Raw genomic sequence first — 26,916 nt, 5'->3', positions numbered from 1 at the left:
CAACATCCTCACCACAACGGCACCATCATCATTACCACCATTAGCACCATCAACATCACCACCACCAACACCATCACCAACATCATCACCATCAGCACCATCACTATCACCATCACCACCACCAGCTGTCACATCAACACCACAACATCACCCCCACCATCCACAGCAGCACCAAGAACATCATCATCAGCATCGCCATCACCATCATCACAGACGAGAGTGACTTGGGTTGTAAAAAGGAAACAGGGAAAGAATGCACTCAAGAGCTTAAGAAAGAAATGATCCAGAAAGTGGGATGGGAAACTTAGATGCATTCTATTTTTTTGGCCACACTCAGCATGCAGAAGTTCCTGGGCCAGGGATGGAACCTGCAGCCACAATGGCAACTGAAGCCACAGGAATGACAACACTGGATCCTTAACCCATTGAGCCACAGCAGGAACCCCAGACACATCCATTTTTACCTTCCCTTTAGCAATAAGCACTCAATGAGTACTTTCCATGTGCAAAACACCAAAGAGAAGTGGCGTGAAGATTGATGTTTCAAAAAGGTAGACACAGATCCTTGCCTGTAAGGAGTTTATAAATCCATTGCACCTGCTTATATTTTATGGATTGTTCTCTAAGAATACTTGAATGCTCTAAAACTTTCAAAAAATAGTCTGTGAAGGGATGTCTCTTCATTTTACGGGTCTGCTGGCTGATGGATGAGGCGGCACTGCCCTTTGCCAGCAGTCTGGTCTCACCGCCAACACATGACTCTTCACACTGGGTAATGAAATTAGCATCAACAGGCTGAAGAGAAAGGCCACCAAATTCCTGGGGCAGAAGAGGACACTTTATTTGTTACCACCTGAAGATGTTCCAGCAGAAATAACCTGGGGGAAGATGGCTGCAGACAAAGAGATTCATCAAACCAGGAAAGTACAATTAGAACTTTCAGCCCTTCCCCACAAGGGGAATTCTAAAGAAGTACCAAGAACTTCACTGTAGAGTGTTCTTTTCAACAGACTCGCTTGGCAAACATCAGGATTTAACGCATCTTTTTGTAGATGAGGCAAGGTGGCACGTGCACAATTAACAGCCAATGGGGACAGGGTGGGCGTCTCAACCCGAGTGTTCTGGATTTTGTGTTTCCCCCTCAAGGTTTACAAGGGAGACAGTGGAATACTCTTCTAATGCAAAATCCCTGGTAGCTCCCAAGACCGAACATCCTACGGAGGTGTCTGTCAATGCAGAAGAAAATGAGTGAGATGCACAAACAAGGGTTCCTCAAACGGGGCCGATTTTTGTCCCTCCAATAGAGCTGTCAGATAAATATTGCAAGGGACTGACTTATGCTAAGAAATTATTCATTCTTTAAAATTCAGAGTTACCTGGGTGCCCCGTATTTTCACTTGCTAGACCTAGAAACTCTGTCTCCACCAAGGACTCATAGCCATATCTGGAGACACTTGGGGCTGTCAACTCAGGGGTGGAAAGTGCTACTAGCATCAAATAAGAAGAGGCAAACAATGATGTCAGACATCTTACATAGCACAGGACGGCTCCCGTGACCACAGGGGGCGATCCAGTCCTAAATCACCCAGGGAGCCCCCATGGCAAGCCCCTGATCTCCTGCATTCTTGGTGCCAAAGGAGGATTTGAAATATACGATTCAAAGTCCCAAGTCCCTTTGCCTATGTTGGAGGCAAAGACTAATCTAGCCACAGATGAATTTGATTGTGTTTATTTACCTTCCAAAGCACTCTCATATAGTTTCCATACACTAATTATTAATAATAACAATTTTTTTGTAAATCCATGGGATCAAACTTACAAGCTCTTGCACGGCCAAGGAAACCATTAAAAAAACAAAAAGACAACCTATAGCATGGGAGAAAATGGTTGCAAATGATGCAAAGGCTTAATGTCCAAAATATACCAACAACTCATGCAACTCAACAGCAAAAAAATTAAACAACCCAATTGAAAACTGGGCAGAAGACCTAAATAGACATTTCTTCAAAAAAGATTCATGGATGGACACCAGGCACATGAAAAGATGCATTAAAGAACTGCAAATCAAAACTACCGTGAGACACCACCCCACACCAGTCAGAATGGCCAGCATTAACTCGTCCACAAATAACACATGCTGGAGAGGGTGTGGAGAAAAGGGACCCCTCCTACACTAATGTGAATTAGGCAATATGGAAAACAGTATGGAGACTCCTTAAGAAACTAATAACAGAGCTACCATATGATCCAGCAATCCCACTTCTGGGCATATATCCGGAGAAAACCATCATTTGAAAAGATACATGCACCCCTATGTTCATAGCAGCACTAGTCACAATAGCCAAGACATGGAAACAACCCAAATGTCCAGCAATAGAGGAATAGATAAAGAAGAAGTGGTATATGTATATATATGTGTGTGTGTATGTATGTGTGTATATATATATATATATATATAGTGGAATATTACTCAGCCATAAAAAAGGATGAAATCATACCATTTGCAGCAACATGGATGGACCTAGAGATGATCATATTTAGTGAGGTAAATCTGACAAATATCATTTGATATCACATGTGCGGAATCTAATTTTTTTATTTTTGTATTTTGGGGAGAGATAGACCTAGAGATTATTATATTAAGTGAGGTAAATCTAACAAATGTCATATGATATCACATATGTGGACTCTAATTTTTTTATATTTTTGGGGGGAGGGTGAAGGAATGAAAAATGGCCTTGATGGCTTTGCCAGGCAAAGGAGGGCACAGCAGAATAAGGCCTTAAAGATTGTGCCCTCCTTTGGCGAAGAATTGCAGGGAGTTTTACCGTGTCAAAGAAGAAAAACAGGGTTTCAGATAAGACTCAGGACAGGGGTAGACAGGCATTCTTCTTTCTTTAGGGGAATTTTATCCGGTGTCAGATCTCAGCCCGATCCTGGTGACAGTCTTCTGGACTATTGCCTGGTGCCTGGACGCACTGAGGTCCAGGGTTTTCATGCCTCCGAGCAGAAAGAATTCAGTGAGAGACAAAGGGATAGGCAAGAAATAGACTTATTAGGATAGGACGCTTGTGAGAGATGCAAGCAGGCAGGCACGGAGGCTCTGCCTGGAATCTCATTTTAAAAATGATACCAGCGAAGTTATTTACAAAACAGTACGTGCCTCCATGAGTTTGGAGACGAATTTATGATTACCGACGGGGAGGGGGTTAGGGGAGGGATGAATTAGGAGGTTGAGATTAGCAGACACACACTCCTGTATATAAAACAGACAACCAACAAATACCTACTGTCTTGTACATGGAACTTTACCCCATATTCTGTGGTAAGCTATAAGGGAAAAGGACCTGAAAAGGAGTGGATACCCATACATGTACCCCTGAGTCACTTTGCTGTACCCCTGAAATGAACACGACATTGTTCAGTCAATGCTACGCAGTAAAATTTGGGAAAAAATAACAGCGAATCTCCCCAGTCCTCTTGCTCAAGTTTAAGTCCTTCTCTAGGAAAGGGGCAAATCCCTGTCTATCCTCCCAAGGCGATGACAATCTCTAGAAAAAAGAGAGAAGTATTTATGTGATGAAGCGGGATGTGGGTCACCCGCCCTCAAAACATGGAGCTATAGGTGCAGGGTTGTTTTCCCAAACTCAGGCTTCTTACTTTCTACGTTCAAGGGCATCCTCAGTTGCGTGCCTCCAGCACCTTGAACTCATCCTGTCCAAGATGCACCACCTACTCCTCTCTGCCAGCACGCCACACACCGTCGCTCCTATCCCAGGATCCCTTGTGGGTCACCGCCAGTCACCCGGGGATCCAAGAATCACCCCCAGTCCTGCTCCCTCTGCTCTGGCGAGATCCCATGAGCCCCCGCGTCTTGTCAACTCCACGTGGTAAATCCCTCTTGGCTTGCCCACTTCTGACGAACCCTCTCCAGACCACGGCACACCACTGCCTCTGTTCCATGAGCACAAAACTCAGGTGGCCATTGTCAGTGAAAACAAGGTGGAAATGTGCAGTCCCCCCCTCTGTGAAAATAAAAGGACCCGGTCCCTTCTTCCTTGGCAGCATCTTGCTTCTCTTCTGGACCGGTCAACCCTACGCATCCAGAGTTACCCTTTCACACCAGAAAAGAGAACACACCACTTCCCATATGAATTTTAAACACCATCCTCTCTCTCGGGTTCCTTAAAATCCTGCCACCACCTGCCACCCCTTGCCCTAATTCCCCCATGTCCTTTTGCCCACACTCTCTCCCATGCTAAGCACCAGCCATACAGGATCCATTGGGGGCAAGGGGCGGCCCCTGCACACAGAAGGTCCCAGGGATCAAACCCCAGCAGCAATAGCAACCAGAGCCACAGCAGTGGCGATGCCCAATCCTTAACCCACGGAGCCGCCAGGGAACTCCATGGGACCCATCTCTGCTCTCAAAAGAGGTTGTGTTTTATTTCACAAGGAAACATTTCTCCGTGGCTCATGCAAGGTTGGCCTTTTCTTCTCCACTCAACCTCTTCTCAAGGCTGTGGTCCAGCTGCCTCCCTCTGCTCATCCATCCCTCATGGCTGCACCTCTCCTTGACCCACCAGATTAGAGCAGGTGCCTGGTGTGCAGATTTCATCAGCGCTCTGCATATAAACATGAGGATTTATATGCTTATCAGACACAACTTAGACTAGATTTACAAGGAGATCCTGCTGAATAGCACTGAGAACTATGTCTAGATACTCATGTTGCAACAGAACAAAGGGTGGGGGGAAAAATGTAATTGTAATGTATACATGTAAGGATAACTTGATTCCCCTTGCTGTACAGTGGGAAAAAAAAAAAAACCACGAGGATTAAGCCTGGCATTCTTTCTCTAGCCCATAAGCCTTCTGACACTTGAGACTGTCATGAGCCACATCTCCCACCAGCCTACCTTCAAGTCTGTCGAAAAGTCACACGTACCCCTCTCTTGGACACTGGCATGGCTTTCCCGTCTTCTGAAAGGCGGCGGCATAGATAAAAGCAAAGCTCCTTCTATATCCCTGTGGCTACATGAGGAATATAGGACAATACCACTGCCCATGGCAGATGTGTCCCATTTTTAACACAGTTCCAAGATCATTTCACAGGAAATACTTGCTGGAGTGTCTCTTTTGGGAGATTCCTTACCGTGATCAAAAAGAATCTAGAGTCATCAAGGATAGGAAAAAAAAAAAAAAAACAGATAAAACTTTCTGTAGTTCTTCTTCTTCCTCAGACTCTGAAGTGGGTGCAGATAAGGTATGTGGACAAAACTCCCCAGGATTTATTTCTAATTGACAGTAAGTACACGAGAGAATGATGAACCACACCAGACAGATCTCCCCAGATTTTATTCTGGAAATAAAGGCAGAGGAAAAGAAATTTTTTCTGGCACGAAGCCCACTCCTGTCTCTTAAAAAAAAAAAAAAAAAACCAGGAGTTCCTGCTGTGGCTCGGGGTGTTAAGGACCTGACATGGTGTCCATGAGGAGGCAGGTTAAATCCCTGGCCTCCCTCAGTGGGTTAAAGGTTGCTGCAAGCTGCAGCTCCAATTCAACCCCTAGCCTGGGAACTTCCATGTGCCGCAGGTGCAGCCCTAAAAGGAAAATAAGCCTTCATAAAACGGAAAAAGGTTAATCCTCTTCTTCGGTTAATGAATGCATCAGGCGAAAATTAACTTTGCCATATTGCCCAGGAACTAATTACTCTGGGTGTGTCATTTGCCAGGTGCTTTGAGACAGCAAATTACATGACATAACTTGCCATCAGGGTCTGTTCCTGTCATTAGGGTTTCTCAACCTGGGCACTGGTCCCCGGGACCTGACCATACTTTGCTCTGGAGGCTGTTCGTGGTGCATTATAGGATTTTTAGCTGCACGCCTGGCCTCCGCCCACCAAATGCCGTAAGTACCCACGCTCCCACCTGTGGCAACCAAACCTCTTTCCAGACACTGTCAAATGTCCCCTAAAGCACAAAATCACTCGCGGGTGTTTGGTGAACCACTGCAATATAATTTAGATACATTTGATGAACTGCATTTTTTTCTGCCATGTTTCAGGCCATATGCCACGCACTGAACACTGGATTGAATACAGCCAAGGAAACCATAAAACGTGACAAGACACACAGAATGGGGTAAGATCTTTGCAAATGAAGTGACCGACAAGGGATTCATCTCCAAAGTACACAAACATATCATACAGTCTTTATACGAAAAGAACAACCAACCCCATCAAAAAAGGGTCAGATGGGAGTTCCCATGGAGGTGCAGTGGAAACGAATCTGACGGGTATCCATGAGGATGCAGGTTCGATCCCTGGCCTGGATCAGTGAGTCGGGAATACAGCGTTGCTGCGAGCTGTGGTGTAGGTCTGACGTGGCTCAGGTCTCAAATGTGGCTTGGATCCCGGGTTGTGCAGCCTGCAGCTGCAGCTCCTATTCGACTCCTAGCCTGGGAACCTCTATATGCCATGGGTGCAGCCCTAAAAAGACAAAAGACAAAAAAAAAAAAAAGTCTACAAGCAGTCAATGCTGGAAGGGGTGTGGAGAAAAAGGTACCCTCCTCCCCTATTGGTGGACATGTCAATTGGTGCAGCCACAATGGAGAACAGTATGGAGATTCCTCAGAAAACTAAATATAGAACTACCATAAGATCCAGCAATCCCTCTCCTAGGCATGTATCCAGACAAAACACTTATTCAAAAAGATCCATGCACCCTTATGTTCAAAGCAGCACTAGTCACAATAGCCCAGACATGAAACCAACCTAAATGTCTGTCAACACATGAATGGATGAAGACGATGTAAAAATAAACAATGGAATATTACTCAGCCATAAAAAGGACAAAATAATGCCATGTGGGGTAACATGGATGTAACTAGAGAGTCTCAAACTAAGTGAAGTCAGAAAGAGAAAGACAGGAGTTCCCGTCGTGGCGCAGTGGTTAACGAATCCGACTAGGAACCATGAGGTTGCGGGTTCGATCCCTGGCCTTGCTCAGTGGGTTAAGGATCCGGCATTGCTGTGATCTGTGGTGTAGGTTGCAGACGAGGCTCAGATCCCTCGTTGCTGTGGCTCTGATGTAGGCGGGTGGCTACAGCTCCGATTAGACCCCTAGCCTGGGAATCTCCATATGCCGTAGAAGCAGCCCTAGAAAAGGCAAAAAAAAAAAGACCAAAAAAAAAAAAAAGAGAGAGAAAGAAAGACAAAGACAAAGACACATGCTATCGCTTATATGTAGAATCTAAAATATGGTGCAAAAGATCCTATATACAAACAGAGACAGACTTACATACATGGGGAGTAGATTTATGTATTCCAGGGAGGCAGAAGTGGGGGAGGGAGTGGGATGGATGGGGAGCTTGGGGTTACTAGATGCAAACTAGGACATTGAGAATGGATAAACAATGAGGTCCTGCTGTGCAGCACAGGGAACTGTGTCCAGTCTCTTGGGATAGACCAGGATGTAAGACAGTATGGGAAAAAAAAAGAATGTATATAAATATTCAAATATATATAATATATAAAGAAGAACGTATATATATATATATATATGCACATATATATGTGGCTTACTTTGCTGTACAGGAGAAATTGAAGGAATACTGTAAATCAATCGTAATTTTAAGAAAGTAAAAAAAGTCTACAAACAATAAATGCTGCAGACAGAGTAGAGAGAAGAGAACCCTCCTACCTGTTGGTGGGAATGTAAACGGGTGCAGCCACTATAGGAAAAAAGAGTATGGAGGCTCCTTAAAAAAGTAAAAATAGTATTACCATATGTTCTAGTAAAGCCATTCTTGTGCATATATCTGGACAAAATATAATTCCAAAGCTACATGCACCCCAGTGTTCATAGCAGCACTATTCACAACAGCCAAGACATGGAAGCCACCTCAATACCCATCAACAGAGGAATGGATAAAGAAGATGTGATATATATATATATAGTGGAATACTACTCAGCCATAAAAAAGAATAAAATCATGCCATGTGCAACAACATGGCTGGACCAAGAAATTATTATAACAAGTGAAGTAAGTCAGAGAAAGACAAGTATCATATGAGATCGCTAATATGTGCAATCTAATAAAAATGATACCAAAAATTACTATTTCTATTATTCACAAAATAGAGACCGATTTTGTAAACAAACTTATGGTTACCAAGAGGAAAACACTGGGGGAGGGTTACATTAGGAGGTTGGGATTAACATAGATACCCTATTACATATAAAATAGTTAAGTAATAAGGACGGACTACAGAGCAGTAAGCTACGTGGAAAAAGAATCTGAAAAAGAATGGATATGTGTATATGTATAACTGATTCATTTTGCGGTACACCTGACTCCAACATTGTAAGTCACCTAGACTCCAATAAAATTTTTAAAAATAAAAAACAATCTTAAAAAATTAGAGTGAATAAGTGAATGAATTACAGTACATATGTAAAAAAAAAAAAAAGTAAACATATAATTTCTACCTACAACATATAATTTCTACCTACCTTCTCTAAGACGGAGGTAATCATGTACATATACAATGAGAATATGATGTGTAACTTCATAGATATGCTTAAAATACAAAAGTGGTACAGAATCAAGAAAGATTTTCACAGGAACTGATAAAAAGATACAGGAAAAAAATACTTCCCAGAGATGGTGACATAGAGTCAGGGTTTTGACGGATGAATAGGAGTCTTCTCGGCTACCTTGTGGGAGCCCAGGCATGTGCTCCAGGCAGTATAAGCAATTATCCATGAGCAGGTGATCCATCAGATAAATTACAATGCTGAAGATAGTGAGACCCAAGTGTCAAATTTTTGTTTTTGACATGACAACATGATAACAGCATTGCCATATTATTATTCATTATAAAATTATACACACCCAAAGGTGGCAGAAAGTTCAGAGAATGTGATAACGCCAAAGATGCATCCAGTCCATACTTCCCAAGGGTCTTGAGACCCTAACCCAGACCTTTACTTCCGAATTTGAAATGAAATGCTTCACCCGCACGTTTGTTTTCAGTGGTCTACTAAGAATGTGGGTATTATCCGCTACCTTTTGTCACTTTATTGCTATGAATATTTCTGAGCACCCCTCTGATGCAAAATATTAGCTAAGGGGCATGAGGAAATGGGAAAAAAAAAAAAAGCCAATCTTCTGCTTCTCTGGATCCAACGACACTGAGTGGTGGTCAGTCTCTGGAGGTGGGCTACCCACGTTATAATCTCTGTCCAACATGCAGAAGCCTGAGTTCCACCCAAACAGATGCCAGAGAGCCCTCGCCCAGTTAATTCTCACCAACTGCGAAATCTGAGAAGTGCCCGTCTGCTCTGTCATAGAAACCTGCTGCCGTTTAAAGATATATACAAGACAGTTACGGACGGAGGAGATGGGGTTGAGAAACAAAACACAGGATACATGTCTGTGGGGTGCCGTAAGCATGAGGGTAGAACAGGTCTTACAGGCAAAGCATGAGGACCCACGAGTGAAGAAAGCCCCCAAGGGATCACGAATCAATAGCAAAAACTCAGAAACCAACATTCTAGCAATTGTCAAATCCTTTTCTTTTTCATCTCATACATTCTTCTATTGAGCAACGGAGGTGAGGATGACGTGGAGATGAGAGGTTTTACAGGTGGAATACGTTTATGGTAAAAATTAAAAAAAAAAAAAAAAAAAAAAAAAACCACAAAAGCAACCTGTGTAAGTTCCTGCAGTGGCTCGGCAGGTTACAACCCTGACTAGCATCCATGAGGACATGGGTTCGATCCCTGGCCTCATTGAGTGGGTTAAGGATCTGGCATTGCTGTGAGCTGTGGTGTAGGTCACAGATGCTGTGGGGTAGACCTGCCCCTGCAGCTCCAATTCAGCCCCTGGCCTGGGAACATCATATGCTGCAGGTGTACCCTAAAAAAAAAAACCACAAAAGCAACCTGTGTAAGTTCCTGCAGTGGCTCGGCAGGTTACAACCCTGACTAGCATCCATGAGGACATGGGTTCGATCCCTGGCCTCATTGAGTGGGTTAAGGATCTGGCATTGCTGTGAGCTGTGGTGTAGGTCACAGATGCTGTGGGGTAGACCTGCCCCTGCAGCTCCAATTCAGCCCCTGGCCTGGGAACATCATATGCTGCAGGTGTACCCTAAAAAAAAAAAACACAAAAGACGCACCAAATTTGGTGGTTTCTATTTTTATGCTAGTGTTTCCTTCCCCGAGACCACTAAGAATATTAAGCATGTGTGCACGAGTGTTCAGCCTTTTTTTTTTTTCTTCTTCAGAGGAAGAATATTATAAACCCATTAAAAACCTGTGCATGAACGGTGAGCCAGAAATGCAGCTGAAATTCGTGGCTCTGTGGTGCAATCCCTGGGGTTACTTTTGGAGACAGAAATGAATGGCTTGTGATGTAGCCGCCAGCAAAGGTATAGGAGGCAGACAAGGCAGTGGCCTGGAGGAGGCCTGGCAGGAAAGCAACGGCATTTTATCCGAGTCAGGAGAGCTCATGCAGAGTTTTACAGACCATTTTCATGCTGGTGGCTGCTGCTGTTCCCCACAAAGGCTGCCCTGACACGGATGCTGTGGCATCACCTGCAGTCTTGCACAGAACCAGCCTCTGTCTCCACCTCACCTGGAGACACCAGGACGCTGACATCCTGCCACACACACCCAGGGACAACCGCTAGCCAGTCGTGGCTGGGGAATACAGGACTGGACCAGCTCTGTTCTCTCCCCCTTCCCCTGGGAGAGAAGAATTCTCTAGGGTTACATATGTCAGAGCTCCCGTGGGCTCAGGCACGAACGGGTCCTCAGCTTCTCCAACCGTCTTACCCTGCATCCCTTGGTCTTTTAAGGGTTCCTCCTGAGAGCATCTGTTCCATTGCTCCAGAAGAAAAATCAAATCAGACTCTGAGGCTAGAGGACCAACTTTGGACATCTGCTATGTACATTATTCTTTTCCAAACAATAAATGTGTGCTCTTTGCACAAAATTTAGGGTCCACGATGTCTTTTTTTCTTCTTTTCAGGACATTCCCGGGCTAGAAGTTGAGTTGGAGCTGCAGCTGCAGGCCTACACCACAGCCACAGCAACGCCAGATCTGAGCTGCATCTGTGACCTGTGCCACAGCTTGTGGCAACCCCGGATCCTTAACCCCCTGAGCGAGGCCAGGGGTTGAATCCACACCCTCAGAGAGCCAGTGTCAGGTTTTCAACCCACTGAGCCACACGGGGAATTCCAGGGTCCATGATGCTTTAAACTTTAATTATGTGTAATTTTTTTTTAATCCTGAACAGTTTAGACAAAGGCATTTTCTCACACATCCACAGAACCTGAGTAGGAGGGATTCGTGTCATTTGCTCATATATTGAAACCAAGTCCTAGAACATTTTTAGCATTCCTGAGTTCAGCACAGAACCCTACTTCCCTCCCCTAATTCAGGTGCATTTAACGTCAGGGCTGACTGTCTATAACCACAGCAGGTTACCCAGTTCAAGCTCAAAGTACTCGCCATAGGACAGGTGAATAGAATAAATCAAGGATCAAGGTGTCGGGGCAAAGAAGAGTGACATTACTCAGAAAGCCAGCAGCCTGAGGCGATGGTGAACCAGTATCCCAAAGGCCCGTCTTGACTAAGCTGGGATTCAGGCAGCTTTGATAACCAAAAGGGGAGGGAGTGTGGTGAGCGGCTGCAGACTTCCCGGTGCAGGAATCCCTCTGTTTTTGCAGCTGTGCACCCAGGTCAGGTCAGCACGTTCCAGGAAACCTCCAACAAGACCAAGGTTAAGTCTCTGTTCTGCACCTTTTTATCTTCCTGTGAATGAAAAGTCTTATAGCTTTATAGGTCAAGGCTGGGAGGCAGAGCCTTCAGAACAGACTCTCCTGTGGGTTTCACGTGATAGACAGCGGTTCTTTTGACAAAAGGTGCAGAGTCGGTGTGAGTCAGCACAGGTAACAGAGCACAGCATTAATGGTCAAGGATTAGACTCAGTATGGTGTCAGGTTTGTGCTCTGTGACACAGGGAGCTACCTAGTAGAGGGATCATGAAATCACTGGAACAGAACTTCAAGGACCTGCCACAGAGCCAGAAAGCATACTCAGGGATGGAATTCTACCAACTTAAGCACTCACATTTGCTCTCTTGGGTTCAAGACTCCTCTCCAGTAAGAAGAGTGTCTGAGAAGGAGTGCATTGGAGTAAAGATGCTTCTGAAAAAAAAAAAAATTACCATAGTTGATTTATAATGTGTTGTCTATTTCTGCTGTACAGCAAAGTGGCCCAGTCACATATATATATTCTTTTTCTCCTATTGTCTTCCATCACGTTCCACCCCAAGAGACTGGATAGAGTCCCTCTTGCTGGACAGCAGGACCTCACTGCTTCTCCATTGGCAATGTCATAGTTTGCACCTGCCAACCCCAAATCCCCATCTAGCCTATTCTCTCCCCTTCCCACAAGTCTGGACTCCACGTCTGTGAGTCTGTTTCTGTCTGTAGATAGGTTCATCCATGCTATATTTTAGAGTTTACAAGTAAGTGATGTATTTGTCTTTCTCTTTCTGACGTACTTCATTTAGTATGAGAATCTCTAGTTACATCCATGTTGCTGCAAATGGCATTATTTTCTTCTTTTTATGGCTGAGTAGTATTCCACTGTGTCTATGGACCACATCTTCTTAATCTATTCACCTGTCAATGGACATTTAGGTTGTTTCCATGTCTTGGCGATTGTGAATAGTGCTGCAGTGAACATAAGGTGCATGTATCTTTTTGAATCATGGTTTTCTTCAGAGAGATGCCCAGGAGTGGGATTGCTGGGTCATATGATAATTCTACATTGAGTGTTTTGAGAAATTTCCATACTGTTTTCCACAGCGGCTGTGCCAATTCCCAGGGTTTTGTTTAATTTTAGGAGAGTGTAGTGAAACAGAGAGGCAGCATCAATGAAAGACATCTCCCTCTTTATCTCAGCTCGTATTTCCTGACCTGATGTCTACTCTGTCTGATGTTACCACAGTTTCTCCACTTTGCTACAACTAAGACTCACCTCCTTTTTCCTTTTCTATGGTTTTTCTTCTAACTCCTTCTGGGGTCATATTTAAGTCACACTTGTAGAAAGAACGTGTTGTTTCTCTTCGCTTCACGGGTCCTGTTGGACAATCTGTCTTAATGGGAATATTAGACCGTTTATAGCAATGCCAATATTAGTTTAATTTGACTATCTTCCAATATGTGTTCTCTTCGTCCTATATTTCCTCTTCCCCCTCCCCTCTGCCTACCTTTTTGGCGAAGAATTGAGTATTTTAGTTTGCCTCTTGTCTCCCTGAAAGCTTACAAGTCATGCTTTTAAAAAATTAATTTCAGTGATTTTACTGTCATGACCTCATCACCCCCTAGAGTCCATCAACTGTATTTGTCCTTTTTTTTTTTTAAGGGCTGCACCTGCAGCACACGGAAGTTCCCAGGCTAGGCGTTCAATCGGAGCTGTAGCTGCTGGCCTGCACCACAGCCACAGCAGTGCCAGATCCGAGCCACGTCTGTCCTACACCACAGCTCACAGCAATGCCATATCCTTAACCCACTGAGCAAGACCAAGGATCAAACCTGCATTTCATGGATACTAGTCAGATTCATTTCTGCTGAGCCACAATGGGAACTCCCCACCAACGCTAAACACCACTCCCTCAGAAGTTAAGATTTGCATATATGAATTTTGCAGGGGATTGAAACATCCCATTGATAATGCAGATACATACAGAGGCATACACATCATCTAAATAAGACTCCAAAAATAAACCCACACACATGAATTTTAAGTTACCCAGGTTATCCAATGGAGACGAAAATAAAAGATTTTTCGTTAAATCTGATGTAAATGGCCCAAGCATCCAGATGGACACATAAATCTTGACTCTCCACTCCCACAGCACATTCCAAAGGCCATGTGAAATTCATCACTGGCCTCAACATAAAAACTCACACTATGAAACTTCTAGAAGAGGTGAGAGAAAACCTTTTTAACCTTAGGGACGGCAATGATTTCTTAGGATGCAGACAACATTCAAAGAGCTGAAATATTAGAATGCCTCAGACCTGCAGAGCTTCTCATTTTCTGTAGCTACCATGAAGGTAACACAAAGAGGTTTCAGGCTCAGAACTACTTCAACGGGGAAATCTCACAAAAACTAAATATATAGCTGCCTCTTACAACACAAGAAGTCCCCAAAGACATTTTTTAAATGGGCAAAACTCCTTGCACAGACACTTTGCCCAAGAGGTCACGTGAAGGACCGCTCTGCATGTGAAAAGATGTTCCATCTCAGGAGAGACCGAGAAGCAGCAGCTTAGAGCCATCAAGAACCACAAGGAGCCACCTGACAGGCTAACAGCAAGAAGCAGATCCAAAAAGAGCAAATGCTGCTGAGGATATGGAGCAAACAGGACTCTGCTATTTTGCTTGTGGGGGTGTAAAATGGCACAGCTGCTTGGGGAAATAGCTCATCAAATTTCTTATAAAATCACTGGTTCCTTCCTGTAGTATATGACTGAATTCCACAACTCGGAGAGAAAAATTCCTAAGAGAAACAAAACATGTGTCCACTAAGACTTACACGGAAGGATACACAGCAACTTTATTTCAAAGAGCTGCAAACTGGGAATCAAGCAAACAATTCACTGTCAGGTGCAAGGATAAACAATTTCTAGTCAACCCCTATGAGCAGCTACTACCAAACAACGACGACAAAAAAAGGTACAACCAGAACGTGCTGTAGAGCGCAGGGAATTGAGCCAATATTCTGTAATGACCTATGCGGGCAAAGAATCTGATAAAAGTGGGTAGGTGTGTGTAGATAACTCAATCGCTTTATTGCATAGCAGACATTACCACAACGTTACACCTATAATTCAATAAAACTTTTAAAAAGGCACATAGAGGGTGTGGAGAAAAGGGAACCCTCCTTTACTGTTGGTGGGAATGTCAATTGGTGCAGTCACTATGGAGAACAGTATGGAGGTTCCTCAGAAAACTAAATATAGGGGAGTTCCCGTCGTGGCGCAGTGGTTAACGAATCCGACTAGGAACCATGAGGTTGTGGGTTCGGTCCCTGCCTTGGCTCAGTGGGTTAACAATCTGGCGTTGCCGTGAGCTGTGGTGTAAGTTGCAGACGCGGCTCGGATCCTGTGTTGCTGTGGCTCTGGCGTAGGCCAGTGGCTACAGCTCCAATTCGACCCCTAGCCTGGGAACCTCCATATGCCGCGGGAACAGCCCAAAGAAATAGCAAAAAGACAAAAAAAAAAAAAAAAAAAAAAAAGAAAGAAAACTAAATATAGAACTACCATAGGATCCAGCAATCCCACACCTGGGCATCTATCTGAAGAAAATCATAATTCAAAAAGATTCATGCACCCCACTACTCACAGTGGCATGGAAGCAACCTAAATGTCTATCTACAGAGGCGTGGATAAAGAAGATGTGGTACATATATACAATGGAATATTACTCATCCATGAAAAGGAAAGAAGGAAAGGCATTTAGAGAAACATGGGTGGACCTAGAAATCATCATGCTAAGTGAAGTTAATCAGACAGCCAGACACCAACATCAAATGCTATCACCTACATGTGGAATCTAAAAAAAGGACACAGTGAACTTCTTTGCAGAATAGATACTGACTCACAGACTTTGAAAAACTTATGCTTTCGAAACGAGACAGGCAGAGGGTGGGGGGGATGCTTTGGAGGTTTGGGATGGGAATGCTATAAAATTGTGTTGTGATGATCATTGTGCAACTCTACATGTAATAAAATTCATTTAAAAAAAGAACTACCATATGATCCAGCAATCACACCCCTGGGCATATACCCAGAGAAAACCATAATCAAAAAGATACATGCCCCCCCCCAATTCATAGTGGCACTATTTGCAATAGCCAAGACACACAAGCAATCCAAATGTCCAGTGACAGAGGAATGGATAAAGAAGATGTGGTGCATGTACAGAATGGAATATTACTCAGCCATAAAAAAGAACAAAATCACGCCATTTGCAGCAACATGGATGGACCTGGAGATGATCAAACTACATGAAGTGAGACAGACACCAATAGCATATGCCATCACCAATATGCGGAATCCAGTTTTTAAAATGATACAGAGTAACTTATTCACAAAAGAGAAACAGACTCAAAGATTTTGAAACCAAACTTACAGTTACCAAAGGGGAAACATTAGGGGGAGGGATAAATTGGCAGGTTGGGACTGACATATACACATTATATATATATGCATACATACATATATTATAGGGAGTTCCCATTGTGGCTCAGTGGTAATGAATCCAAATAGTATCCGTGAGGATGCAGGTTCAATCCCTGGCCTCGCTCAGTGGGTCAGGAATCTGGTGCTGCCGTGAGCTGTGGTGTAGGTCACAGCCATGGCTCAACTTCTGCCTTGCTGTGGCTGTGGTATAGACCTGCAGCTGCAGCTCTGATTCGACCCCTAGCCTGGGTACTTCCCTATGCCGCGGGGGGTAGGGGGCAGCCCTAAAAGGACAATATTTGCATGTATGCATATAACAAGGACCTTCTGTCTAGCCCAGGGGAAAGCTAGCCAATACTCCATCATAACTTAGATGGAAAAAGAATGGATATATGTATATTATCACAGATTCACTTTGCCGTATACCTCAAACTGATGCAACTTTTAAGTCAACTTTACTCCAATTAAAAAAAAAATTTTTTTAAAGGCACACAGGCTCACACAGTATCTTGGAATACATCGTGTAAAGAGTCAGGCTTCTCACTTTTGCTGTTTGATGGATGAGAGCATTCGAGCCTCATTACGTCTGGGGTACATTTGCCCTACAGCTAGTTGGCCTCGTGAGAATACCATTATTTATGCTCTCGGTGCCAGCAGGTAGTTTGAAGCACCCAATACCCCAGCCCATGCCCCCGAACAACAATTAAAAAGAAAAAACAACTAAGACATCAGCCCCTCGTTTGCTCTCAAGTGTGAATAATTAGCCCTTTCCTATCCCTGGTACATGTGGGTCCAGTAGTCTATACTCCTACCCAATCATTTCTTGGCGGGAGGGATGTTAATTACACCATCTGCATGGCACCTACAAAACACATCTCAAAACTTTAATAGGAGTTCTCCTTGTGGCACAGCGGAAACAAATCTGACCAGTATTTGTGAAGATGCAGGTTCCATCCCTGACCCTCGCTCAGTGGGTCAGGGATCTGGCATTGCTGTGAGGCGTGTTGTAGAGACACGGCTCGGATCTGCTGTGGCTGTGCCAGTGCCATAGGCTATCAGATGTAGCTCTGATTTGACCCCTAGCCTGGGAACAGCAGGGTGTAGCCCTAAAAAGCAAAAAAAAATAATAATAATAATATGAAAAATCCAGAAAAAAGCCCTTGGGATACCAGTATATAATTCCATTCCAATAAAAACCTAGAAAGGACTAACTGCAATCAAAACTAGATTTCAGCGTTCCTGCTGCAGCTCAGCAGGTTAAGAACCCAACACTGTCCCTGTGAGGTCACAGGTTCAATGCATGATCTCACTCAGTGGATTAAGGAGCTGGCATTGCCACACATGCAGTAGTTAGGGTTCAGTGTTCTCATCACACAGCCACCCAAGAACTATTTCCTCTTCAAAACAAGAAAGAAAGAAAGAAAGAAAGAAAGAAAGAAAGAAAGAAAGAAAGAAAGAAAGAAAGAAAGAAAGAAAGAAAGAAAGAAAGAAAGAAAGAAGGGGGAGAGAGAGAGAGAGAGAGAAAGAAAGGAAGAAAGAAAGGAAGGAAGAAAGAAAGAAAGGAAGGAAGAAAGAAAGGAAGGAAGGAAAGAAGAAAGAAAGAAGGAAAGAAGAAAGAAAGAAGGAAAGAAAGAAGAAAGAAGGAAGGAAGGAAGGAAGAAAGAAAAGAGAAAGAAAGAGAGAGAGAAAGAGAAAGAAAGAAAGAGAAAAGAGAAAGAGAGAAAGAGAAAGAAAGAGAGAAAGAGAGAGAGAGAGAAAGAAAGAGAGAAAGAAAAAGAGAGAAAGAAAGAAAGAGAGAGAAAGAGAGAAAGAGAGAAAGAGAGAGAGAGAAAGAGAGAGAGAGAGGAAAAGAGAGAGAGAGAGAAAGAAAAAGAAAGAGAGAAAGAGAGAAAGGACGAACCAACTTCTGGCCTGTCCTGGATGCTAAAGTCTCACCCCATTTCTCCTCTCCAAGACGCCAGCCCTTCACTCTTGTCCTCATGAAGACATCACCCTTCAGAGAAAGGCAGCAGCATCTCCACGTGGGAGACAAGGCACAGGCACCGTACCGCCACCCTGGGTCATCACCCCATAATCCGACATCCCATCAGCTCCTGTCTGGTTATTTTATGCCCCACAGGTGCCCAGCTCTGCCACAGTAGCTCCCACTGATTGCCACAGCAACGGCTCCCCAACTCAAGAAAGACTACGTTGCTCTGGTGATCGGCCACACCCTGGGGGGGAGACCATGCACGGTGACAGCACTCAGGTGTGCAAACGTGCACATCTTCCAGGCTCGGGTTTTACGGCCCCTGAAACCATGTGCAAGCCCCCAAGTCCTTGTGTTTTGAAGGGAAAGGCTTCCCCTCCGTCTCAGAATGCTGACCCGAGAGATAAGGACCAGGACATTGGGTTGCATGACGGCCACAGTTTCCTGGGTCCCCAGCTGCCCGTAACAAAGCATTCCAACGGCGGACGTTTTGCAAATTGATTCCAGTGAAGGTACGTGATCAGAGAGGGGGAGAGGACTCACGTGGATGCAGGTTAAAGAGAGGGGGTCCAACTTGCTCTGCAGCAGTCTTCACACCCCACCCGGGGACCTGAGTGGAGACGCCATTGGATCTTCTCATGGTCTTGGGCAAGACAGCTTATTGGCACGGGGAACAGATTCTATGGTGGCCTTGTGAGTGACAGGTTCCCAGAAGGATGGAGACACACCCCCTTCCCAATGCCCACATGTGGCTGCTCACCTTGGAGAGATGCTGTGGACACCCTCTCTCAGAATGGGCAGCAAGAAACAATGAGCTGCGCAAAACAACTGCCTGCATAGACTAACCTCCTACAAGGATGAACTTCCCTCTGTCATGGGACTACACCCGCCTCCCTGGACCTTCCCCGCCTTCGTCATTCCTGCCACAACTTCCCGCCATGAACTCCATCGAGCCACAGATTCTCGCCTCAGACCCTTTATAAGCCCAGCACCTCCGCACAGTCAGAGCTGGCGCCGTCTTGAGTTCCGCCCGTGCCCCTCGGATGCCTTCATAAACCTCTTTGGCTTTACGAACGTGGCCTTGTGTGTTCCTCCCTCTGCAAACCTAGCAGTGAGCGTGGGTGACCTGCCCTCTCCTGCAGGGAGTGCGCAGCCCAGGCTGGCCAAGGTGGGGAAGGGGCATTACAAGGAGACGCAGCCTCAGGCTTTGGGGGTTCATCTCCTTCAAGGGGAGTTGAAGCCCGAAACAGCGGCAGCCAAAAAATAAAACTAGTTCCAACGGCAATGTTCAGACCAGCCCTGGTCCACAGACGTACTCGAACCAGCCCGGCCCTGGTCCACAGACGTACTCGAATCACCGCTTCTCAAATGATCTCTTTCTTGCCTAACGGCTTTCTTTTACTCATAGTCACTCTCTCGTTAGAGTCCTACTGCACCTGGTGGCTTCTTTTGTAATTGCAACCCCCCTTCCCTGTCAGCAAACTTCATTCCAGAGAGAAGACCAAAGAGCCATCACCCCAGAGACAGCCAGAAGCCATCGCTGGACCCATGGATGCTGGATTTGACGACTCTGAACTGATCTATGGAGGGAGAAGAATACAGACCCCTTCAGCAACAACCCTGTCTTCTGAGCTCAACCTCGGAGAGCCCTGGCTGTCCCCTCTCAAGGGAGGACACCATTTGGAGGGGCTCCCCTGCCGGGGCCTCCTCTGCCTGGCAGAGCCATACGCTGTTCTTTCTGCTTCACCCCAGCTCTGTCTCCGAGGCTTCACGGGAGCCATGGGACAGAGGCTGGTTTTCGGCTACACCTCTGTCCATTTCCCAGAAATCTGGTGCTAACCCAACATCTCCGTGTCTTCTCTCCAGCTCTATTTTAGAAACAGGAAGATGACAGCACTCTGACATTGAAGGATGCTCCTAGAAAATAATGAGAATGATTAAAAAAAAAAATTAGGATGAGGATTTCGGTGTTTAAGACCTGACACGTTCAGCCAATTAACCAACGGAGGCTGAGGAGATAATGAGGGGAGCATGAATTCAGTGGCTGCTATTCAAGAAAGACGGGAGCCTTCTGACACCTGAAGGTGGCTATCGCTCCTATAATTTATTCGCTCCAATTAACTGTTCCCCAGCCGTCCTCTGCATGGCCGATGACACCTTGCACTCAGTCTCGGAGATGGAAGGAAAGAGGGATGTCTGCAAGAGATTCGTGCATCACCTACGCTGCCACCAGCATCCTGGCCAAACACGAGGACCTTTCCTCCTCTGCTGTTAGCGTCTGACTTGAAGCATACCCTTAGGGAAGAGTGTTCTGCTCATTACCCACGGGGAGCAGCATAGGGGTTCTGTGCACGTGCTTTTCGTAGAGCTGCTACCCCATGATCCGCCAGGCATCATGCTTTCGGGTTAGATGGTTCTCCCGCAAGGAAAGGAGCAATGCCCGAACTGCTCACTTGTGTTGCTGAAACGTGGCTTCTGGCCGCCGGTGCCAAACAGAAGCATGGAGGCAGAGTTCCAGGTGAAGGAGAAAAAGAGAGTTTTCATTGCTTTGCCAGGCAAAGGGAGACACAGCAGGCTCATGCCTTAGAGGCTGTGCCCTGCAAGGGGAGAGAGCGGAAGTGGGTTTATAGTTCAGAAGTAGAAAACAGGGCCAAAGAGAAGGATCAGGGTAGAGGCAAGCTTGCATTCTTCTTCAAAGCTGGTGCTTAGTGGCCCCCAGACTGGTTCTGGGGGTCCTCCTCTCTGGTTTTCATGTTTTAGTTCCACAGAAGAAAGCAGATATTGTTCTGTGTATTCCTTGAAGAGGAGCCAGGACTCTGCCCAAGGCTGTCCTGTAGTTTCTTGACAGCTCCTCCCTGGTCTCTGCATCCCCTTCCTTCCCTGATCAGCACCTGCTGGAACCTGACCTTGGCTGCTCAGAGGAAGGGCACAGAAGCCAAAGTTTATTCCCTAAAAGCAAGACATGGGGGACACAGAAAGGCTTGTGCTCAAGAGCCCCCGAGGGCCCTGCCTGGTTTCCTTATGAGAACAGTGAAGAGACCAGCAAGCAGAAACCAGAGCTTGTGTCAGGATATGAGCTGTGCAGACATCACTCCGCCCAGAATCCCCACGTCATGACAACAGATGATTGAGATGAGGAGCCTGGGTTCCACTGGGGCAGGATGGAAACCATCAGACCTGCAGACCAGCCAAGGACCTTAAAGAAAATCTGGTGATGCTGACAACCTTTCATGCCACGTGCGTGTGCCCTGCAGCGCCAGCTGGTGCATGCAGCCAATTCCAGGATGTGCCTGACACACAAAGAGAATGTGTGAAGGGAACCAGAAAACGGTCCTTAGAAAGAAACGGACTTAATGAAAACAAGCATTGAAGGGATTGCTCTCTGAACTGTGTGATGTCTGAGCCTTTTTGGTCCATGAGTCTTGCCCATCAGTGACTCTAGGCTGGTGCAGAGCACAGAAAAGGGTACCTCCACCGAAAATTCCGAAGCATCCACCTTCCCTAACAGTCTGTATTTCTAGGGAGGTATGACACTGCTCCTGTCGGTCAAGTGTAGCTCAGAAGAGAGAGGGATTTCCCAACAGTTCTGCCGGGGGCCATGCTATCATGCGGGCAGATTGAGACGTCTGAAAAAGACTCAGTGGAATTGGGTCTCATTCAAGGATATACACAGTACTAAGGTGTCCAGCTTAACAGTGGCTTCTAAAAGCAGTGGCATCTATGGGGCAGGGATGGATTGGGAGTTTGAATCTGAGTAGGACCCTGTGGAGCTCTTGAGCACAAGCCTTTATGTGTCCCCCCATGCCTTGCTTTTAGGGAATAAGCTTCAGCCTCCAGGCCCTTCCCTGAGCCCCAAAGGGAAGTTGCACACAGGTGCTGATCAGGGAAGGGAGGGGGTGCAGAGACCAGGGAGGGGCTGGCAGGAGACCACCATGCCACCTGGGGGAATGCACACAATTATATCTTCAAGCTCTTCCGCAGAACTGAACCTCCCAAATAGATGAAAACCACCAGAACCAGACCTGGGGCCACGAAACACCAGTTTTGAAGAAGGCAACCTTGCCTCTACCCAGATCCTTATATGCAGCCCTATTTTCTCTTCCCCAAATATAAAACCACCTCCCAATCTCTCCCAAAGAAGGGTACAGTCTTGAGGGCATTAGACTTCTGGGGCCACCTTTGCCCGGCACAGTAACAAAGCTGTTTCTCCTCCTTCACCCAAAATACTATCTCCATGTTTTTATTCAGCACCAGTGGACAGAGGCTGAATTCTGGCAACAAGTTTGAGATAAACAGATGAAACTAGTATACACAGGAGGGATAAACAACAGGTCCTACTGTCCAGAACAGGAAACTATATTCGATATCCTGGAATAAATCATCATGGAAAAAACTTTAAATCTTTTAAAAAGTCAAAAGCAATGACACCCACAAGCAATTTTGCACAGAGTCATCACGGGCTGCTTACAAAGGATTATGAATAACCTTGAAACTTCTTGGACTCTTGTGGAAGAAAGTTATTCTGGTGGAAGAAGCTTTTTCCCTAAAAACAATAGATGGAGAGCAGACTTGCGGTTGCAAGGGGGAGGGGGAAGGGAGCAGGGAGGATGGGGCATTTGGGGTCAGGAGATGCAAACTCGGACATTGAGAATGGAAGAGCAATGAGGTCCTGCTGTCCAGCACAGGGAACTCTATCCAGTCTCTTGGGATAAAATATGCCAGAAGATGGTAAGCAAGAACCTGTGGTGCATATGCACAATGGACTATTACTCAACCATACAAAAGAATGAAATAATGCCATTCGCAGCAACATGGATGGATCTAGAGAGTCTCACACTAAGTGAAGTAAGTCAGACAGAGAAAGCCACATACCACATGATACCACTTCTGTGTGCAATCTAAACTATGGTACAAATAAACCCTTCTACAGAACAGAAACAGACTCACAGACGTGGAGAAGAGCCTAGAGGTTGTCAAGGGGGAGGGGGTGGGAAGGGGATGGACAGGGAGTTTGGGGTTCACAGATGCAAACTATGCCATTGAGAATGGAGAAGCCATGAGGTCCTGCTGTCCAGCACAGGGAACTCCACGCACTCTTTTCCGTTAGAACATGATGGAAGATAGGACGATAAAAGGAATGCGTGTGTACGTATGACTGGGTCACTTCGCTGGACAGCAGAAATTGAAGGCACACTGTAAATCAACGATACGTTACTGAAACAACATTTTTTAAAGATCCTATGGAGGAGTTCCTGTCGTGGCACAGCAGAAACAAATCTGACTAGGAACCATGAGGTTGCGGGTTCGATCCCTGGCCTCGCTCAGTGGGTTAAGGATCCGGCACTGCCGTGAGCAGTGGTGTAGGTCATAGATGCGGCTCGGATCTAGCGTTGCTGTGGCTGTGGTAGAGGCCAGCAGCTGTAGCTCCGATTAGACCCTAGCCTGGGAACCTCCCTATGCTGCGGGTGCAGCCCTGAAAAGACAAAAAATAAAAATAAACTAAAATAAAGATCCTATGGAAACCCAGGAGCCATTAATTAGAAGAAGCCCTTCTGGGAGCACAGCAGGAACTGGGGACCGCGGTCTAGACTGACAGGGACACGTTGTCTCTTGGTCTGAGCACCCTAAAGAGGCTCTGGGACAGGTAATAAATCATCCTGCATGCGCAGGACTCCAACTGTTCTTTATTTAAATGATCTGGCTCCGTCCTGAGGTCCTGAGACAGCCAAGAATTGAAGCTTCCACCTCGAGCCCATCACCCACAGGCCCTACGCACTAACACTGACGTCGCTGGGGGAGCATTTGGAACCCAGGCGACGCCCAGGGGTGTGCAAAATCCTCACCGCAAAATGCTGAGGACAAACAACAGGAAGAGAGAAGGGGAAGCCAAGAACCTCCCAACTTTCACTACGACCTGGCTGATACCCATGATGTTCCTATAACCCCCCCACCCCCACCCCCAGGGGGAGTCTGTAGCCTCAGCTGCCTCTACTTAACAAAATCACGTTGGTCCTTGACCATAATCCACTTTGGTTTCGGCTGCAGAACAAAGCGGATCGCTTCATCAGGCGCAAGCAAGGTCACCGTCGATGCAGACAGAAATGACCTTTTTTAAGAAATTATTCCCAACATAAGATGCCCTGCTTAGAAAAAATCCTCTAGAGCAAAGAGAAAGTTCAGCTGCAGCAGGATCAGCTTGGGGAGCATTTAAAAACGGCATTAAATGAACACACCAATGCCAATCGGATCGCTCCTCCGTGGCCTGGATTCTTTGGTGCAATCGACAGAGACAATCACACTTTACAAATCCTGAGTTATCTATCAGGTGCATCAAAAATAAGCTTTGTCCATGGTGCAAGGATTCTCCGTGACATCCAGCAAACAAGATCTTAAGACATCAGAGATAAGGACCTGTGATATAACAGTTCCCACAGACACAGAGAAGCATTTCATTACCGGGGACCAGGTGCTAAATCCAACAGGAGGGTGTTATCACTTTATTTTTATTAAACTATAGTTGATGTGCAGTGTTGTGTCCATTTCTGCTGTACAGCAAAGTGACCCAGTCATACATATATATATATTCTTTTTCTCATAGTATCTTCCATCCTGGTCTATCCCAAGAGATTGCATAGAGTTCCCTGGGCTGGACAGCAGGACCGCATGGCTTCTCCATTCTCGATGGCATAGCTGGCATCGACCAACCCCAAACTCCCCGTCCATCCCACCCTCCCCCTCCCCCTTGGCAACCCAAGTCTATTCTCTGTGTCTGTGAGTCTGTTTCTGTCCTGTCGCTAAGTGCATTTGTGCCGTGTTTTAGATTCTACATAGAAGTGAGATCCTATGGCATCTGTCTTTCGCTTTCTGACTTCATGAAAAGCAGCAACTGGAGATTTTTTTCCCCCCCTCTACAAGTGGGATTTGCCCCAGTGGCATTATTCCAAGTTTTGTCAGGGGCAGAGAATGGAGTGCATGTGACAGGTTACAGGGCTTTCTATTTCTTAGCCCTGTTTGGTGTACTCTCCCCGGGGGGGGCTAACGTGGCATCCCAAGAACAAACCCACATGGAAACTGAGGGGTAACATGACTCACCATCTAGGAGGTGGCAGCGGCTCTGCCTATGCTGTTCGGTCCAGTCCTCTTAGTGACGCTGCTGTGATGTAAGGATGCTGCTGCTTCATGAAGCTGCTGTAACTTGCAGCCCTAAATCCACTGAGAGAAGGTGTGCAGAGGAAATTTGGGGCAGACGCCCTTCTAGGATCACCAGCAATGCGTCAAGTCTTTCTACCTTTCCCTCCCCTTTCTCTGCAGGTAGAAAGTCTGACCCGCTTCTAGCCAACAGGATATGGGGCCAAAGGAATGAAATGTTAGCGTATGATTAGACTATGTGATGCGGGACTCTGTCTTAAGTCCGGGAAATCCTCCTAGTGGCTTTGAAGACTGGGTTAGCATGGTCGGAACTGCAGATAGACAGACAGACAGGTGAAAGACAGACAGGTGATAGACAGACAGGTAGTCAGATTATAGATAGACAGATAGGTAATAGACTGGGTTAGCATGGTCGGAACTGCAGATAGACAGACAGACAGGTGAAAGACAGACAGGTAGTTAGATTATAGATAGACAGGTAATAGACAGACAGGTAGTTAGACATATAGATTATAGATAGATGATAGATAGGTGATAGATATGATAGAAACGTAGTTAGATTATACATAGATGATAGATACGTGATAGATAGACAAGTATTAGATTATTGATAGATAGATGATAGATAGTGATAGATTATAGACAGACAGATAGGTAATAGACAGGTAGTTAGACATATAGATTATAGATAGATGATAGATAAGTGATAGATATGATAGAAAGGTAGTTAGATTATACACAGATAGATGATAGATAGATACGTGATAGACAGGTATGAGATTATTGATAGATAGATGATAGATAGTGATAGATTATAGACAGATAGGTAATAGATAGACAGGTAGTTAGACATATAGATTATAGATAGATGATAGATAAGTGATAGATATGATAGAATGGTAGTTAGATTATACACAGATAGATGATAGATACGTGATAGATAGATTATTGATAGATGATAGTGATAGATTATAGACAGATGGATGACAGACAGACAGGTAGGTGACAGGTAGTTAGATTATAAATAGACAGGTGATAGGTTGGTAGATAGATTATAGATAGATAGACAGACAGACAGACAGACAGACAGATAGATAGATACATACATACATACATACATACATACATAGACAGAGGTCCAAGACAGATATGTTCTCTAAGGAGCCAGAAACAGCCCTGTTCATAGCTTAGTCCTCCAACCCCAAGGACTGGAGTTCTGTCCAAAATCACAGGAACTCAGAAGGGATCCCCGAGTTCCAGAAAAAGTACACCCAGCCTGGGCGGCACCTCAGCCGCAGCTTGCCTAAGACGCTGAGTGCAGTTCTCAGGTACCCACGCCCGAATTTCTCCCTACACATCACAAATGCTTATTCTTTTTTCTTTTTTTAAAATTAAAATACAGTGTTGTGTCCTAAATTCTCATTCTTTTAAACAGCTAGGTTTGGAGTCTCCTGTTATACAGCATCCCTACTTGATACAGAACTTTTTCTTTCTTTCTTTTCTTAAATCTTTTTAGGGCCACACCCACA

At 45.3% G+C, this 26,916-nt stretch overlaps 1 long non-coding RNA gene across 1 annotated transcript in view; it reads right to left on the bottom strand.

The window, feature by feature from the left end:
* LOC110257932 (uncharacterized) overlaps nucleotides 1-26,916 on the bottom strand; it is a 219,707-nt gene that overhangs the window by 139,711 nt on the left and 53,080 nt on the right. The gene's annotated exons all lie outside the window — the stretch shown is intronic.

Source organism: Sus scrofa, chromosome Y (assembly GCF_054392235.1).
Source record: "Sus scrofa isolate SSC_HxYL_T2T_F1_AM1 chromosome Y, Sscrofa_HxYL_maternal_Yorkshire_Landrace_v2.0, whole genome shotgun sequence".
Taxonomy (NCBI): Eukaryota; Metazoa; Chordata; class Mammalia; order Artiodactyla; family Suidae; genus Sus; species Sus scrofa.
Note: the sequence above shows the minus strand (reverse complement) of the source record. Positions and strands in the feature narration are given on the sequence as shown.